At 41.2% G+C, this 17,846-nt stretch overlaps 2 long non-coding RNA genes across 4 annotated transcripts in view; one reads left to right on the forward strand and one right to left on the reverse strand.

Moving 5' to 3' along the window:
• Window positions 1-374: 374 nt before the first annotated feature.
• LOC309382249 overlaps window positions 375-17,846 on the reverse strand; it is a 33,966-nt gene continuing 16,494 nt past the window's right edge. Inside the window, exons 1-3 of one of the 3 annotated variants that reach the window (XR_014173648.1) lie at window positions 11,393-11,804; window positions 8,711-8,806; window positions 375-2,546 (exon numbers count right to left, since the gene is read on the reverse strand). This is a non-coding gene — a long non-coding RNA (uncharacterized lncRNA). Of the gene's footprint in view, window positions 2,547-8,710; window positions 8,807-10,395; window positions 10,600-11,392; window positions 11,805-17,846 lie in introns of those variants that run through there. The other 2 variants (XR_014173649.1, XR_014173647.1) reach the window with 2 other exon arrangements.
• LOC309382261 lies at window positions 11,746-17,126 on the forward strand. The gene is made up of 3 exons (XR_014173651.1): window positions 11,746-11,860; window positions 13,236-13,810; window positions 16,256-17,126. It is a non-coding gene; the product is annotated as an uncharacterized lncRNA (long non-coding RNA).

The raw sequence follows: 17,846 nt of genomic DNA on the forward strand, positions 1-17,846 counted from the left end.
GAAAAAGCACCTTTGGGACCATCAGGAAAGATGCTGCAGTTTTATATTTCTGCATTTGATCTTAGCAAGAAAATAGGCACCAATCCTAAACTAGTTTCCTTTTAATGGTAAGCTATGAATCTATTTTAGTGACTAGATTCAGTTTACACACTCAGTCACAGTATAACGTAGCATGACATACTCTTATAAACTGAACTTCAAATTTATGCCTCCAGAGAACTGGCAACACTCAATGTAACAGTATTTTATTCATATACTAGCTAGCATATTTACATAAACCTTGTCCTATCCCCAACTCCACACAGATATTTTTGGTTGAAATTCTCAGTATAGAATAATTTTTTTTGACCTGAGCACATAAGATGTGTTCTTACCAAGAAACAGCTATAAAAATAGTTGTGTGAAAGCCAAGCCAGATAATTACTTCGGGAAAGAAAAATTATGTTGGCCTGACCTCTCAGTTAAGAGCCTTACTCTTTCAGTGGCTCCAAGAGATAGTCTTTGGTTGTTTCCTTGACTGCACACAGCATGCCCTCAGATACTTTCTTAATTCCCAAGATCCACCCAGAAATTGAATATTATGCCAGCATAACTAGCTAGCTGGGACAGCCAATGTGTTGAACTGTATTCGGATGAAAAGGCAGATAAGTCAACCCACATCATGAGCTCACGTGCACATCTACGTAGGTTATTTTGTTGGCAGCCAGGTGCTATTCTTGGAAACTGCTTTCTTCCCCATCAACCTCTTCTGTCTTCCACTGGCTGTAACCAAGAGGTCCATTTAGTTTACAATGGATGCATTTTGAATGCAACGGTCATGAACTGCATGTGAAGGAATGCATGAACTAAGTTTCTAGCTTGTAAATGGTTGTGCAAAGACATCTAGCCAAGACTGCCTCCACACACGTTCACATTCTCACACGCATTAATCAGGGAGCCTAATTTCCATTTATATGTGATTTGTTACAGATTTTATACTTCTGTCCATACTCAGCATTCCTTGTAATTGTAGGGCAGGCCTTCTTTATCTAACGATTCAAAGGCAACTGCCAATGTTTCAGTCTCCTCTGACCAATGTTTCAATTAAGCATTGTGGGATCCAATGGAATTCTGGATTCTTCTCCATTCCCAGGCATTTGTTCCATCACTGGAAACATCACATCTGACAATTTAGGGCAGGAAAGGGATGACACAGCTTATTCTGAAGTTGCCTCTCAATAACATTTCCTTCTGGAAAAGAATTGCTTATTGTTTTCTACTACAGTTTCATGCCTTCAGTATGGGTAAATTAAGATTTATTTATGTAAGAAGCAAACTTAAACCACTCCAAATTACAGGGGAGTGAATATGATTTTAGAACCCCCTATGACACTGTTTTGGTCTTAAACTAGTTTTATATAATCGTGACATATGAAATTATTACAAAAAAGTGAATGGCCCTTTATACCAGATGCCAAAGATACAAATATTTTTTCTTAAACTAATCCAAAAATGAAGTGAGCTGAACTTATAACTACGATAAAGTAACTGCAATCACATTTTGCATTTTTGTTGTGATTAAAAAAAAAAAGACCTTAGAACCATATTGAGGATGGAGATCCTTCACCAGAAAGCTATGTAACTGCTTGTATGTCGTCATTTGCTTAGAAGATTTATGCTCAGTGGGAGAAGTTCTGTTCCTTGATCCAGATAGATTGGATAAGATTTTGTGCTTGTGCGATTTCCTAAGGAAACTTGTCAACAAAGAATGAAGTGTTGTGATGTAAAAATGGGAAGTGAATTCAGTTCCCTCACATGCATTAACGGGAAACTACAGTAACGGGGTGGGGGTAGGGATCTACCAAATATATATCATTTTATAAGGCAGTTGTTGCAAAGTACCAGTTGATAACTGTTATGTCACTAATATTTCATGAGAATGTTACAGCCCAGACAAATCTTTCCAACAATTTTTCCTATCTGATGTCATCACGATGTGTTGAATTACATTTCCCAATATTTTCAGCCAGTGTAACGCCTAGCTATATTAGCCAGAGATTCCAGAATTGCAGTTTGGACCAACACCTTAAAGAAACAAGTTTGGGGAAATCTGGCTTACACTTTAAGGTTACAGTTGAGAACAAAATTAGTTTGTGAAGAACAGCTGGAAAAGGCTTTTTAGCTCTGGAAGCATGCACCTTGCTATTTTGAAGAATGCATGTTCCCTATTTTAAAGCCCCGAAGTCTACCATGAAATACAACATGTTTTTTTTTACAGCTTTCATTATCACATTCTAATTGGCAGTGCTTCTTCTTTTCAAGAGGTAATCGTACAATGCAGAAGGTTTATACATGGGGAAGTCCATCCTGTACAGCAGGAACTTCAAAATAAAGATAAATGTTGAAGCAAAACAGGGATTTAATTGAAAAACATGGGCAGGGAATGTGTAAATCCCAGGCTGCAGGAATTGGTGAGGGAGGGGAACAGACAATTTCCTGGAGTTTTGTCCATAAAAGGTTGCACTGAGGATTTGATGTTCCATTCCGATTGGGGTTGTCTATAATTGCTGGGAACATTTAAAAATAAATTGTGTTAACATCCTTTGCATGAGCATGTTGTATTCATATTTATTTCTCAAGATCAATCATCACTAACTAAAAAAAATACCAGTTTGTATATTGTATGAATATTATCAAAATGGCTGTGATTTTCTTAAGTTCCAAGCATGGCAATAAGAAATGGAACAAGGAAAAGGGGACAATGCCATGCCCATGATAGGGAGCTTGGGCAATGATCCAATACTGGGATTTTGCTGATTTATTATACCAGTTTAAGCCAAGAATGCCAATGGGAAAACTATGGGGCTTTACTTTTCTGACAAGCCTTTAATCCCTCAGTTTGGCTCTCAGAGTTTCCATGAAAAGGCATTTATAGAAACAAAAAACTCCTTTTCTTGACTCTGGATGTCAGAGGGCAACGCTTTGCCATGGGAAAAAATGGAAGATCTTTTTTCAACCCATATTTATAGTGACTGCATGGCAAGTTTATTCATGCTAAAAGGAGAATATTTGTAGCTCAGGATTGAAATGGGGGGACCTTGGTGCTGTCTGAGCTTGGTTGTTTTCTTGCAGATATTTCAAAACCCAAACTAGGTAACATCCTCAATGCTACGTTATGCTTCATTGAACCATGTTTTACTTTGACATAATACAATTCTTTGATTGTACAATATACTTAGACACAAATTACATGGTGGGTCAGTATATCTTGGGACTACAACCATTGTCATGGTTGATATTATCATTGTCCGCCCCATGATGGATTTCTACTTGACAAACAAAAGAAACAAAAATCCCAAATCATGAAGCATGCTTTCTATCTGCGCTAGGTACTGTAGTCAGTATCAAAATGTACTGGCCATTGGTATGTATATTGATCTGTGGTGCATCCTTTGACGTATCTCAGCTGAGCTGTTCCTACATGCTGGAAAGGTGAAACTCCCTGCTTTGCCCTCTTATGGCTGCTTTAATCTTGATCTGCCTTTGGCTGAGTTATCACAGAACAGAGGAAAGTAAATTAAAGGGTGAAGAACCGTAATAAAAACAGGGGCTCGGGGAAGAAGAGAAGCCTTCCAAACACAACAGGTTGAAATCTGCATGGAAGACCAAGGCAGGGAACTAACTGAGTAGCTGAAAACAGAAAAAGGCTTAGCAGATGAAGAAAAATAATTAGAATTGGCAGAGAGCCCAACTGACGAAATGAAAGTCCACAATTCAACAAAGCAAAAGTTTGAACCTTTGAAACAGGTGAATGGTACATGTGGAAAAGGTGTGTCATGAAGAGTCTGCTACAGACCTTCCATCATGAATGAAGTTCAGCTTTGCAACATGAGAGAACTCACTAAAAACCGATCCAAATTGCCTTTTGTGTTTGAAAGCCTACCTTGAATAGACTAGGCTGGGGAATCTTATGGCCGGAGATCTTTCTGTGTTTTGGTTTGAATATGTGGATAATAGTTTACATGTTTCTCTTCCACTGCATCGAACAGCAGGAAAAGTCACATCAGCCCCATAATGAGCTAGCTTTTCCTCATTCCAAGCGGATGACCATAAAGAGACCTTGGATCTCTTGATTTTTTCTCCGATTACCAGGGGAAAAAAACCTGGGAAAGTAGGAAATCTAACTACAGTACTGTGAAATTGTATTACATTTTACTTTCTCCCATTGTTTTTAAGGCACTCATTCCTGAGCCTTTGTGACAGAGTAGCCATGCTACAAAGCTAAATGGCAAGTTGCTAAGAAGAAAAAGAGATACTTTGGGAGAAATTCTCTGCTGAAGCAGAATTAACTAAGTGGCTATAAAAGGACAGGGGATCTTTTTCAGTGTTAGGTTTGTGCTTTTTTCTTCAGCCATTAGAGCAAGTAGCCACTAATGCTGAGAAACAACCAAGTGGAAAGGGCTGAAATAACTTTGGTTTTGCAGAGTAAAGTATAAGTATCCTTCCCACCCTCTACCCCCCACTCCTCCATCACATGCCCATCACTATGGGGAAACCAGGTATGGGGTTACTTTGTATTTGAACTCATTAAATCATTATCTCCGCTCTTGAGAGAATTGGGATGGCAAATTAGATGCTGGTTGTTCATGGGTAGTGCTTCCTCAAGACATAAGATTCAGGGGTGGGTTGTGGCAGGCACTAATGCTGGTTCGCTCATGGGCACGATTTGCACACCCCTGTGCAGTGCAATAAAATTGTTCTGCGCATGTGCAGAAACGAAAAACAAGATGGCGCCGCCCAGAGAACCAGTTCGGAGCATGGTGGGCCTGAGTCGCTGCCGGTTCCAGCGACCCAAGCCACCAAAACACTACCGGTTCAGCTGAACTGGTCCGGATTGATAGGAACCCACCACTGATAAGATCTGAGAACAGCCCTGCTATGTCCCCACCAGGAGAGAGACCCCTGAAGAGAATACCAGAATGAAATGGCACCATTCAGGTCTGGTAGAGTGAAGGGCCAGTTTCCCCCAGTCTCTAGGATTGCTGGTCAGGAGCAGCGTCGTCAGTGGCAATGACATGCAATCAGTGCCATTTCATCTTCTGGACTGAAACTGGATGAAGAGCCTTTGTGCTGATGCACAACACTAGTTTTTTGCAAATAAAAATTGCAAAGAAGAAACATTACCTTGAGTCATTCCCTGTGTGCTACCCACATAAAAGGATGATTATTTTATAAATATTAAGGACCTTTTGCTTCAGAAATACTAACTGAAGGAAATTAATGGTATGTTTGTGCCACTACTGATGTGTTGGCAAAATATAGACAACTAAAGATTTCTTTAGCTTCATGGCAATACAAAATTAAGGATTTTTGATAAGTTCTAGCACTTGAATTAGTAAGCGCTTTCCTTCAGAACAATCTGCAATCTCCAGATATGCACAGGAGTATCAAACTTGCGTCATCACGTGTTATGTCCCGTGATTCCAATGAAAATGCAGACACAAGCTTGGCTGTCTGCCACGACTAATTACAGAGATAAAACCACCCCTTGGCTAGGAGCCTAGAATGCTATCTTCAAGAAACCAAGATTAGACTTACGGAATGCTTTCTCAACGGATAGTAAAATGGACTGTTGTTTCCTGCAAAGATTCCCCTCCTGTCGCTCCACCTATAAACTCTTTGGGAGGGGCCACAACCATAGCCAGCTGTCCCTATTTCCTTCTATGATGTCTTCTCCACAGCTGCTCCCTTCTCCTCTCAGCTCTATGTACACGCACATCAGGGACAACCTCCCTCTGTTCCTCCTCACTGCTCCCTGACTCAGATGCCACCCGGTGGCCAACAGGCCTCTCTAGTTCCTGCTCTGACTCCAAACACCCTCCAGAGTCCCCCTCATCCTCCAGAGCAGTCCCATAATGGTCATCGCTGTCAGAGTCCACCAACAGCTCAGCCGGCCACTGCTGGGCCACAACATCACGTGACATATCGGGACTTTTTCCCCCTTCGCTAAACCGGGTGGGGGTGGGGACAGCACAAGGCATCTGGCCCATGGGCCGTGAGTTTGACACCTCTGTCCTAGAACCACATCATATGAAGTCCCCAGCCAGCTGGCAGGCAGCCTAATGGAGAGCTGCTTCTGGAAATTGCCAGTAGGTTATTTAATTGGGTGACTTCAGCTTCTTTGAATAGGCATGTCTTCCCACAATACATTATAAATATTTAAAGCAGAAACAAAGAATTCCAATTATTAATGGCTGCCATGAATTGTTCCTTAGCAATCCAAAAGTTATTTGGGGTTCCAAGTAAAACTGCAAGCTCAATCAGTGATATTTATCTTCAATTTAGCATGGCTGGAATTTTAGACTGTGATCCTATATGTATCTACCCAGAGATAAACTTCCTTAAGTTCAAGATGTTCTCCTCCTAGATAGGTATGTTGATATTGCCATCTTATGTGTCATTCTGGAGCAATTAAGACTGCAGACTAATTAGATCATGTCAAGTTCTTGGCAGAAGCTCTTCATTGCTGTTATCACTTCAAATTTTAAATTTCTTCCAGCAGGTGGAGCCAGAACAGAATTCTATAAATAGGCCTCCAAAACTACAGTACTTTAAGAACTGCAAGATTGCATTTTAACTTTTCACCCTTTGGCAACATTTGTTTTTTTTAATGGCCAAATTGAAATGGACCCAGTTTAAGCACCCAACTAATCTGAATGCTAAAATAGACGTTCAAGTTGCATTTTTTTAATGCAAGTTCCCTCCTATTCATAACCAAAGCTGGCATTTGGGGGAGTTTAAACTTACACTCCTGAAATAGGTACAATCATTTACTATCTGATAAAGACCCCGCAGTTACACCCCAAGATTTAAAGGAATAACAGAATTAGGTTGTTCTCCATGTTACAAATCTTGCTGCTAGTTTCATCACAGCTTCCCAGAATCCTAGGCTAAATGGAATGCATGTGTGTACAGACTAAATGATGGAAAGCAGGATGTGTGTATCATTCCTATCCATGCATGCACTCTAGCTGCTGGTTCAACAAGATAACAGGGATGAAAAAAAGGCAGCACAGGTTGAAACAAATTCTTAGCTGCTATCTTTTTCCTCCATATGGAAGCCATATGATAGGAAGAATTTTTTTTTTCTTTTTGGAGTGGGGAGATGACCAACATAGAGTTCCTTGAGGAATATATATTATGAAAAAGCTACAGTACGTACCATAATTATACGTATACTAGCTCTTCAAGTTATTCCAAAGTCACAAATAAACATGTGTCATATGTTCCTTGCTCTGTACAATCTAAAGGGGGAGAAGATGCAGTTGTCCCACCCAGGCTTTTCAGATGAGATCTGATTTTCTAGGCAGTAAGCATGAGGGTCTGTGGCATTTACCTTTTTTTTAATAGAATCTAGCAGGGCAGACCCTGCCATTCTATTTCAGCAGCCTGGGATGCTATAGGGCACAGATTCTCTAAGTGGGGTCTGAGGTTCTCTGGGGGTCCACAAGCCCCTTTCAGGGGATCCATGAAGTCAAATCAGTATATATTTCTATTTTTCTCAGTTTAATTTCCAATATAGTAAATATTGATAAATATAATCCACCTATATCCGTTATGGTGAACCTATGGTACACATGCCATATGTGGCAAGTGGAGCCATTTGTTAGGGCATGCGAGGCGTTGCCCTGTCAGCTCCAGCGTGCATGAGCGCGCTGGCCAGCTGACTTTGGCCTTCTTTTTCGGCCATTTTTCGCCCTCCGGAGGCTTCCCTGAAGGCATTGAAAGATCAGAGCTTTAGAGCAAAATCTGAAAAGCCTAACCAAGAACTACAATATAGTTCAACTACAATATAGCATTAAATACCGTATATGAAACATTCTGATAGGTTGATAAGTACAATTAATCAATTGTATTTCAATTAACCATTGGCAAGCTACATAAAAAGATAATTAAAAGGAAAAAAATATCAATCGTGCAACAAATGTTACCACATTTCTATTGCGGCAACTATAAAAGTACAGCTACTGTACAAGAGATAGTTTCATATCCAAAAGAAGTAGGATCAAATTACACCATTACCTGTTCTTCCTGGGTATTGATAGAGCAGGGGCAAGATACAGCTATTCTAAACATCCCCATAGAAGTTATAATATAATAGTACAGGATTAATGTTTTGTCTCCCTAGATGCATGACAACAAAACAGAGCATTTAATGTTGTGATAGGAAATGGTAGATTCAAAAGACTTGGATTTCACTTGTGAATATATAGAGTTGAACTAGCTGCCCTCATCTTATGTTCCCTTACCATTAGCAACCTAGGATTATAATGGAGTTTTATATTACAGGCTTATTATCCCATAGTCATCATTAATAGATGTGAACTGTAAGTTACCAGAAATTTGCAATAACCAAAGTGAGGGGAATAACATATCATGTTCAGTGGTGGGATTCAATTTTTTTTTACTACCGGTTCTGTGGACGTGGCTTCGCGGGCATGGCAAGGGAAGGATATTGGAAAATTTCCATTCCCACCCCACTCCAGGGGAAGGTTACTACAAAAAAAATTTTTTAATCCCACCACTGCTCTGTAGCATGAAATACTTGTAATCTGTTTAGATTAGTGTGCCAGGTTTAGAGACATAATCGGGTAGGGATAACTTTCTGACAAAATCAAACAAATACTGCAGAACTTCTGTCTAGAAATGGGCATTGTTTGTTACCACTTACCTTTTATATAGGAGTTTCTATCGGACCTTTTCTATAAGCAGCATAGGTGTGATTTCCGCTTCTTATTTTTACCCCATACCTTCCAGGTAAGGTTGACTAAGAAAAACAACAACAAATAAAAGAGAATATTTGTAGCTCAAGGTTGAGCTGTGGTGTTTCTGCTGCTCTCTGAGCTTGATTGCTTGCAGATAATTAATTGTCCAACTAATTACTAATATCAGTAATACATCTAACTAATCAAATAGGCAACATCTCACTTTGATGATGTTACCTAACTGGACAGTGAAACATCTGAAAACAACCAAGGTCAGTGTGAGCAACAGAACTCCAAAGAGTAACTGACCCACAGAATTTCTAGGCCAGTATTTTTCATCCCTAGCAACTTTAAGATGTGCGATACTTCAACTCCCAACATTCTATGATAGCAATGCAGGCTGGGGAATTCTGAGAGTCCACACATTTTAAAGTTGCCAAGGTGGAGAAACAGAGTTCTAGGCTGAGGGAGTACCAGAATCTGGGTCTCCCTGCTCTTAATTAGACATTTTAGCCATTATGCCCCATTGCAGAGATGGTATTCAGCAGGTTCTGACCAGTTCTGGAGAACCAGTAGCGGAAATTTTGAGTAGTTCAGAGAACAGGTAAATACCACTTCTGACTGACTCTGCCCCCATCTATTCTCTTCCTCCTGAGTCCCAGCTGATGGGGATATTGCAGTATCCTTCTCCTGCCACACCCACCAAGCCACGCTATGGAACCGGTAATAAAATTTTTTGAATCCCACCACTGCCCCACTGGCTTCTGCCAATTTCATGTCAGTTACTAGCTTTGAGTCCCAAATCAAGCCCATAAAGGCCATATTTTCTGAAGGTCAACCTAATATAAAGGCATTTCTATTTTCCCTGTATTACTCTTTAAAAATTATGTGGCACGAGCATTTCATAATTATTTTGTCTGCTCTTTTTATTTGCCTATTTTTAACTAGCACCACTTGAATTATTAGTAAAAAAAATAATGTCGGGATTTCCGTGTATTTGAAACTGTCTTCAGTTCATTTGTTGTTGTTTTTTCAGGCAGATTTTGGAAATCAAAGAAGCAAACTTCTCCCACAGCAGTTAATATCGCCCCGCATAGTCATCCTGCCATACAGTATATAAAATATACAACCAGCTATTGAAGAAAATGACACAGGGCAAGCGAAGCTCCAGCAGGAATTTTTGGGCTAATGGGTATTGCCCCCCCACCCCCATCCTACAGTTAGCAGGGGAACAAACGTTGCCGCTGCTTGATCGTACTATGAGTTGCATTTGTGTGGTAAAAAGATAGCATCCAAGAGGGGGGGGAGGGGAAATGTCGCTTGCCTTGTGGATGCTGCAAGGCGTGTGAACGCCATCGCCCTTTGTATTGAACAGACGGCGCAGGCAATACGCCTCCAGGGTTTGTCTTATTATCCCAGCCTCTATTGTTCCAGCGAGAAAACGAAGAAATACGTCCTCCTTCCAATAAAACAGATCGAGCCCCCTCCCCTCCTCCGGGATGCTTGTTCCTATATGCAAGTGGAGGACCTTAAAGGATTGAAAACGGAGCAGTATAAAAGAGGCTCGAGAGGACCCAAGTTGGGCGCACGTAGAGCATGCGCGAAAGAGGGAGGGGGAAGCTCGCGGGAGGATGGCGTCGCCAGCGCTTGCCTCGTTTCTAAATTCCAGGCTTTGCCGCAATGCAGCCGCCCCCTTCCTTTCTTTCCTCCTTCCGCTCTGCAGATGTCTGCAAAATCCGCCCCGTCTGCAAGGAGGGGGGGTTGGGGAGGCCAAGGGGGCGCGTCGCCTTCTCTTGCATTCGTGGCGACGCTTTTTGCCGGCTGCGCCGAGCAGCCAACGCCCTACTTCTCCCCAGCTCGCGGGAAGAGGGCGTTCGCGAGCAAGGGCCCCCGGGACACAGAGAGAAAAAGTCGCCCCACAATCGGGACATAGGCAAGCTTTTGCTGCTGGCTCGATTTCCGAGAAGGGCCTGGCGGTGAATAAGCGCCCGCGGAATGCTGCGAGGAAATGAATCCCCTTCGCTGCAGAAGTGGCGCTTGTCCCCTTCCCTGGGCTGGAATAACTTTCATTTAGTGACACACCCCATTTCCTTTCCCTTCTGCCATTGAGAAAGGCCACTTTCGAGGAAAGACCTCGAAGGGGGAGAGGAAGCGAAGGAGGGAAGCGCCTCAGTTTACTCGGCACACACCCCGAAAGCAGTTTCAGGAAATGGCTTCTGGTGGCCGCTCTTCCTTTGCGATGAAGGGGAAGAAAATGGCGTTCGGCATCTGTTTTGCTCATGCCACCAAAATAACAAACGGTCGGTCTTTGTGGCTGACCGAGGGGAGCGATTTTTGGGTTGCCTCTCGTGAAGCTCGGGGCAGGTGGTGGCTGCATTGAAAGAGGGCGGGACCCGCGTCTGAATATTGCGAGCTTGGTTCCGCTTCTCCTTCAAATTCTCCTTTTGTGCTCCGACAAATCCTGATGCATTGCTAACAATTAGTTTTTCCTCCTCATTTTGAGGAGGAAAAAGTCATAGATAACCCTAAGCTACTTGAATGCAACTTAAAATGCCAACGGACCATTTCAGATTTTTCTTGCTAAAATAAAACCTGGTGCTTTTCATATTGACATGGCCCTGTATGGCTGTAATTGTGAGTCTGCTCACCTCAGGTACTTCTCCACGCGCCTCTCTACGATGGAGCTGCTTGTTATTTGTTTGAATTTAGGTTTTGAGAGGGATGAAAAGAAATATTTTTCCCCCAACACACAACTGCCATGGATGCAGTGAGGGGAAACAATCAGGGCATCTGGCCGTTATACATAATTATCTATATACGCCCAGTCCTAATTGAGCCCACAATTTTGGTTTGTAAGTCGTGTTGATTGTAAAGCAAATCAGTATGGACCGTACCTGATTTTATAACCTTTTTTGCAGGGGTCATTAAGCAAATATGCCAATTGTAAAGCAAATCCATTGTTCACTCTGGGCTTTTGCTGGAAACCAGAAGTAAACCCCTAGGAAAAATGATATGTCTTGCCTTTGACATAAAAGCAGTTGCAAATTTTATGTAAATAGCTGCTGTGAAAATCATCTAATGCTCGCAAATAAATTCTGAAAATGTGGATTTTTGAGGTATGTAGCATCTGTCGTGCAAATAATTGAAATGTTTAATTCTTGACAGGTTCTGAAGTCAGTTATCCCAGACTAATTAAACCAACATTAATGTGTAGATTGTGTATAAATTTATTGAACTTGTATGTTGCCTGAGTCTTCAATGACACCGAGTGTTCACAATAATAATCCTTTGGTTTATCTTTCACTGCCCAGAATTCAAAATCATTCATTAGCTGGTAGTCTAGTTAAGACTCATTGTCTACTCATTGGCTCAACAGGGGGTCCCCAACCCCACCCCCCCAATCCATGACCTAGTGCCAAGCCACTGCCTGTTCAGAACCCAACTATGGCAGTGGTGGGTAAGTGTGCATGTGCTCACAATGCTGCGTTTGTGAAAGCAGGCAACATGCATGCAAAACCATCCCCTCTCTCCCCTCTGCCACTGTCTCTGTCATGCATGCAAAACCATCCCCTCTCTCTCCCCTCTGCCACGGTCCACCGAGCAGGAAAGGTTGGAGACCACTATTCTGGACAATATGTTCTCTTAATTCCCAAAGCAAAAATCTCAAAATTTGGCCAGATTTTATACATTTCTAACACAGAAATGGCCATTGAATTTATTAAAGTCAACCCTCTACTCAGTACATGAATCTAAATTAAATTGTTCCAGATAGCTAGATGGCTGTCCACCTCTTGGATAAATCCAAGGAAAAGCAGTTTCCGGTGTCTCACGGTAATTGAAACTTTCCTTGCCTTCCTCTCAAGAAAAAGTCAATTCCAATGTTGACAGAATAAATATTCATAATTGCAAATCAAAAGTAGTTAAGTCATTCCAGTGAGGTAAGTTTATTGGCCACACCCAGATTTTTAACAGGATAAAATCCATGCTGTAGTGTACACTTTCTTCAGGTCTTTATAATATTTAAAGCCTGTCACTATCATCCCTGTAGGTTAGGCTCATGGGCGTCTAGAGGCTTCCATGTGTTTCATCCCTAACCTAACTTGAGCCATACTTTCATACACATGGTCTCTCCTTTCTGTTCAGATAGAAGTGATGCTGACAAACCTGTGTGCATTGGCTATTTCTTGCATATTTCAGAGGATGCGACGTGCTTGATTAGGATCAGCACACAGAAACATGCCTGCTGCAATAGAGCAGACAGCTGTAGCACAAGGAAGTCTCTGTTATGTCTAGGAGGCTTTCTATTACAAACATTATTTTTCCCATGGTGCTACCATGGATGCAAATTCCCCAGGTCTTTCAGCCCTGCCTAATTAACTAGGTTTCATTTTAGTAAATTAGCTAAGTGGTAACAGGAAAGTGCCCACCAGTCATAACCATAAAAGCCTGAAATTGACTTTTTCTCTCTTTTTTCTTCCTTCCTTCCCCTAGTTGCCTCTTGGAAAAAAAGCACCTTTGGGACAGCCATGACCTGGGTGACTGAAAATCTCCATAGATGTCTCTTTCTCTATTTTTGTTTCTCTCCTTTGTTTCTCTATCGCTTCTTTCCTTTCTCTATTTCTTCCTCCATTCTTTTTTTATGAATTTCAGTCTTTCACCTTTTCAATTTCTTAAGGAATTGATGATCATCCACATAAAAAAACAATAGCCAAGAACAAGGGGTAGCATATCTGAAGCAAGCTTTGTTTTATTCTACACCAAGTCATAATGTGGTTTGATCTGCTTTAGTGGGTGATGTGGACTCAGCCACTGTGACCAATAAGCCATGGTTTATGGCCTGCTGCATAACTTTCCATGGCACACAAGCCATATTACACTGCACTGCATATCGAAGACTAAATTCCAAAAGTAAATGGAGCTGGGAGCCATTTTAAGGGATGGTTTCTGAAATGAGATGCTAAGTGTCTGCAAGGCGTCAGGAAATAAGTCCCACAATTTGGAAACGATGCAGAAGATGAATTCCTATGCGGTTGGCAAACAGCCTTTAAGCCTGGAGGCATTTTAAGGTATCTTTTGTCAACATTTTTATTCAGACAAATTCTAAATCAGCAATCCTTCAGTTTTCAGGCCTTCAGCAAAGTTTTAAATATTAAAATGAACATTTTGAATTGGACTAGAAACCATTCAGAAACTAGTGCAGGTTTTTTCTATAAAGGTGTAATATGATCTTGATATGTACCTAGTCAATTTCTACTACTAAAACTTCCCAACACTTTCCAAAATTTGCCCTACATAAAGACCACCTCAGTATTTTAAATGTAATATAATCAGGACAGAGATAACCGTAGTCGGTTAGATTGATTATATACCAAAATACTGTGTAGCTTTATAATGCTAAAATGGGAGAATTGAGTCAGGTTTAATAATCTAATTTCTTCTGGTACCTGGATATGTATCAGGTACACTTGGATAAGCTTTAATCAGTGCCTTTTGTTTTAATGCACTAATGGTTTTCATAAAATAGTATCTGAGGTGAGAAATCCCATAGCACCTGAGGTAGGTATTCATGTATTATTGAATATTATTCACGAGGCTGTCTGGATCCATCTGGAATATGTATTTGGGAGAGAATGGTTTCAGAATTTAAGAGAATTTGGGAAATCTGATGCCACTTTGAAGTGTGCATTTGGAATGGATGTGTGAAAAGACAAAAGAAGAAAATGTTACAACAAAGGAAAAGGCAACAGCTGATGCCGAATAACATTGCTGTTCAAGGAGATTGGGCAGACAATATACACCAGGACAAGGCTGTGGACACCGCCCACCCAGCTCTAGTACGGCAGAGCAATTTTGCATGCATTTATTTCATCATGATAGTTTCAGCAAACAAAAAGGCTATACTGCAGAATTCACAATGGAATCAGTACAGTATCTTAATGCTACATCAAAGCTGAGAGAAAAATTAACTAATGTGCTCATTAATATAAAATATGAATTAGCCACTTCTGTTGATTCTTTTTTTTTTCTATTTCTCTAATCATTTTGATATTAATATTTTTTCCAGTCTCTCGTGAGATATATGATAACTGCTCTTTACCTGGGAACAATAGGATATTGAAGTCTCAGTAGAGAGATATCCCTTTTCTTTTCAATGGGGAGGACAATTTATCTTATAATATTTATCTATTAATATTTAGACTACATCCAACAATCATAGCCTCGCACATTAAGATCCAAGGAAGATCCGCAATCCACGATTTGCTGTAATAAGGGATGGAATGAAAAGCCAGCTGGATTTCATTGAATGCACTTATTTGGTGTCTATTGTCTAAACAGCATTATGCTAATGAATATTAATGAAAGTTGGTCTAAGAGCAGATGTGGTTAGTGGGGGAGAAGAAAAAGCTCTTAAGCGTCTGTTTGCCATGGTTTACAGCAAATGCTTCCCCACTTGCCCATAAATTGCTGACAAGAAAATGAAAATGCACAGGTCCTTGACAGTTATCTTGATAGGGCCAGGAGGAAGGTATTGTACCTTCTTAAGGAACTGATGGTATCATTCTTCCTTTGTTTTGTATAGGAGTTGTTTTTTTGTGTGTGTGTTTAAGTGCTAGAACAGATTCCAGGTGCGATATGGATCAGTCCTCTCATGTACACATTCCAAGCCAAAGCAATTGTAAACTGCTGTCCTTATGCTTTTAAGGAGCAGGTGCGACTGAAAAACTGAGTCACTATTCAGGAAGTCTCCAGTTTGAATTTCACCTCTGAAATAAGATCCCCAAATATTGTCAAACGGTTTTCTTAGGCTGAGCCACTTCTAACTTAATCTGGTTCAAAGGTATGCAGGAAACAGGGTTCTTTTTATAGGGTAGTGATAGCTAATCTTTTTGTCCTCATGGGCTCAAAGTGTGTGCACGTGCCTGGCCGCGCATTTATGTGCCCACACCCATAATGCAATGTGTATGTGACACCCCTGCACATGCGTGCACCCCCTGCGGCCTGTTTTGGGCCTAGCAGACCTCCCCGAAGCCTCCTGGGATCAAAAAACAGGGCATGGGGGGAGCCCTGCACCCCTCACACTCCTCCCCGCCCCTATGCATGCACGCACGACCCCCTGCATGCACACGTTTCACGCACGCGTGGCAGAGACCCAAAAATCTGCTGGCTGGCAAGAGGCGCACGCACATGGGCGGTGGAGCTGAGCTGGGCGATGGATTGTGTGCCCACAGAGAGGGCTCCATGTGCCACCTATGGCATGCATGCCATAGGTTCGCCATCAGAGTTATAGGGCAGCAGCTTTACCTATTGGGTGCCCTACCATCCTTAACTGTCACAAGTCTTTCTTATAGGCATTATGTGACCTCTCAAAGATGTGTTTTTTAAAAAGTTGGTAGGTCTGGGAGGTTGTGTTCAATTAGGTAGTGATTGTTGAGGCCAGGTGTGTCCATGCTTGCAATATTAGCTACTACTACTAATTGTTTTTTTTTTCCTGGTGCTGCCAAACTATAAAGGATACTGTGAATCATGCACGCGGTGACTTGGCTCAACACTGAGGATAAAGGCGTCTTCATTCTTCCTGGATTAAAAATAAACACCTGCAGCATGCTCTTAACTATTCTGGAACCAGAATTCTCCAGCTTGTGCCCCTTCTAGATGTTTCTCCTTTAATTCCCAGCATTCTTAATAATAGCATGGTGGATGACAAACTCTGGGAGTTGAAAACTACTCATTTAGAGAGAGAACAAATGTTGCTCAGAACGTTCTGCACATATGTTCAAACCCTTTCTACCACACACGGAGCATTTTACTGCACAAACAAGATACCTGTTCCAGACACAAATATCAAGGAATGTATGGATTAAATGTAAGTGCCAAATAACAATCCAGACTTCACAATTGTCAATAAGAAATGCAAAGTCCAGATAGTGGACTTTGAAGTAACTGGAAACAGCAGATGAGAAAAATCACAAAAACCTGCAAATGGAATTAGACTGACTGTGGCAAAAGAAAGCCAAGGTAGTATCAATAGTAGTAGGCTGCTGGGTGCTATCCCAAAACATCTGGAGCACCACTTGAACACCATTGACACTAACAAAAATTACAATTTTACTTGGAACGGCATACATCGTGTAATGTAAATACCATCCAACAACAATATCTTCCTATCCAGGTACTTGAGAAGAAGTGAATAACAATGACAAATTCAGTCTAAACACCACCTCACTTCTCCAGTATCTGCAACTCTCAATATTATTAACATGTCAAGAAGAACATAGTTTAATAGCTTCCAATAACTGTTGTTGGTAACCTGCTCATATCTAACAAACAGATAATTCCTACATAATGTTGGCATTGGTACTTGACAAGTCAGCATTCCTCTCCTGGGTTTCCTACTGAACAATAGGTATTAACAGTTAATTTTCTGTAAAAAAAAAAAAAGGAATCAGATTTGGCTTGAAACAGCAAAGATAAGAAACAGGTAGCACACTACACCCTGCTTATTTGTTGCCCAAATACAAAAGAAATGGTGATATTAAAAAAATCTATTCTTGTTCTTAAGCCTCAGCCAGTCTATCCCTCCCCTCCCCCACACCTGCTGTGGGAAATAAACAGTCTCTTAACGGTCCTGCATGCTTTTCCTCAAGTGATTTTTATCTCTTTGTGCTTTTAACACTTGCCCTGGTTGCCTGAAACAGCATCCAGGGAGGATCATGACAACAGTTGCTAGGGAACTGCATGTTTGCTAGCAACAGTAAACAAAAGACAGGCCCAGGGAAGCAGAGGGTGCATCTCTAGAGATGTTGGGGGATCTGAGGTGAGTGTTGCAGGGGTTCAGAGGCCAAAATAAAATCACTGGCCTGCGACCTCTCAAATCCCCCAAGGACCACTTCCCAGATCACATAAGTTTTAGATTTACCTTGCAGATGTACACCTCAAATCCAAATAACAATGGTAGCCATAGATTATGAAAAATACACATCCCACATGCATAATTGAGTAGTAATGTTTATTAGGCCATGCAAAATAACACAAAAATATTTGCTTCTCTGGAATTCTGGACACATAATAATATAAACAGCAAGAGAAGCTGTTGAAAAGCCT

This window comes from Natrix helvetica (assembly GCF_964273705.1).
Source record: "Natrix helvetica genome assembly, chromosome: 1".
In the NCBI taxonomy this organism is placed as follows: Eukaryota; Metazoa; Chordata; class Lepidosauria; order Squamata; family Natricidae; genus Natrix; species Natrix helvetica.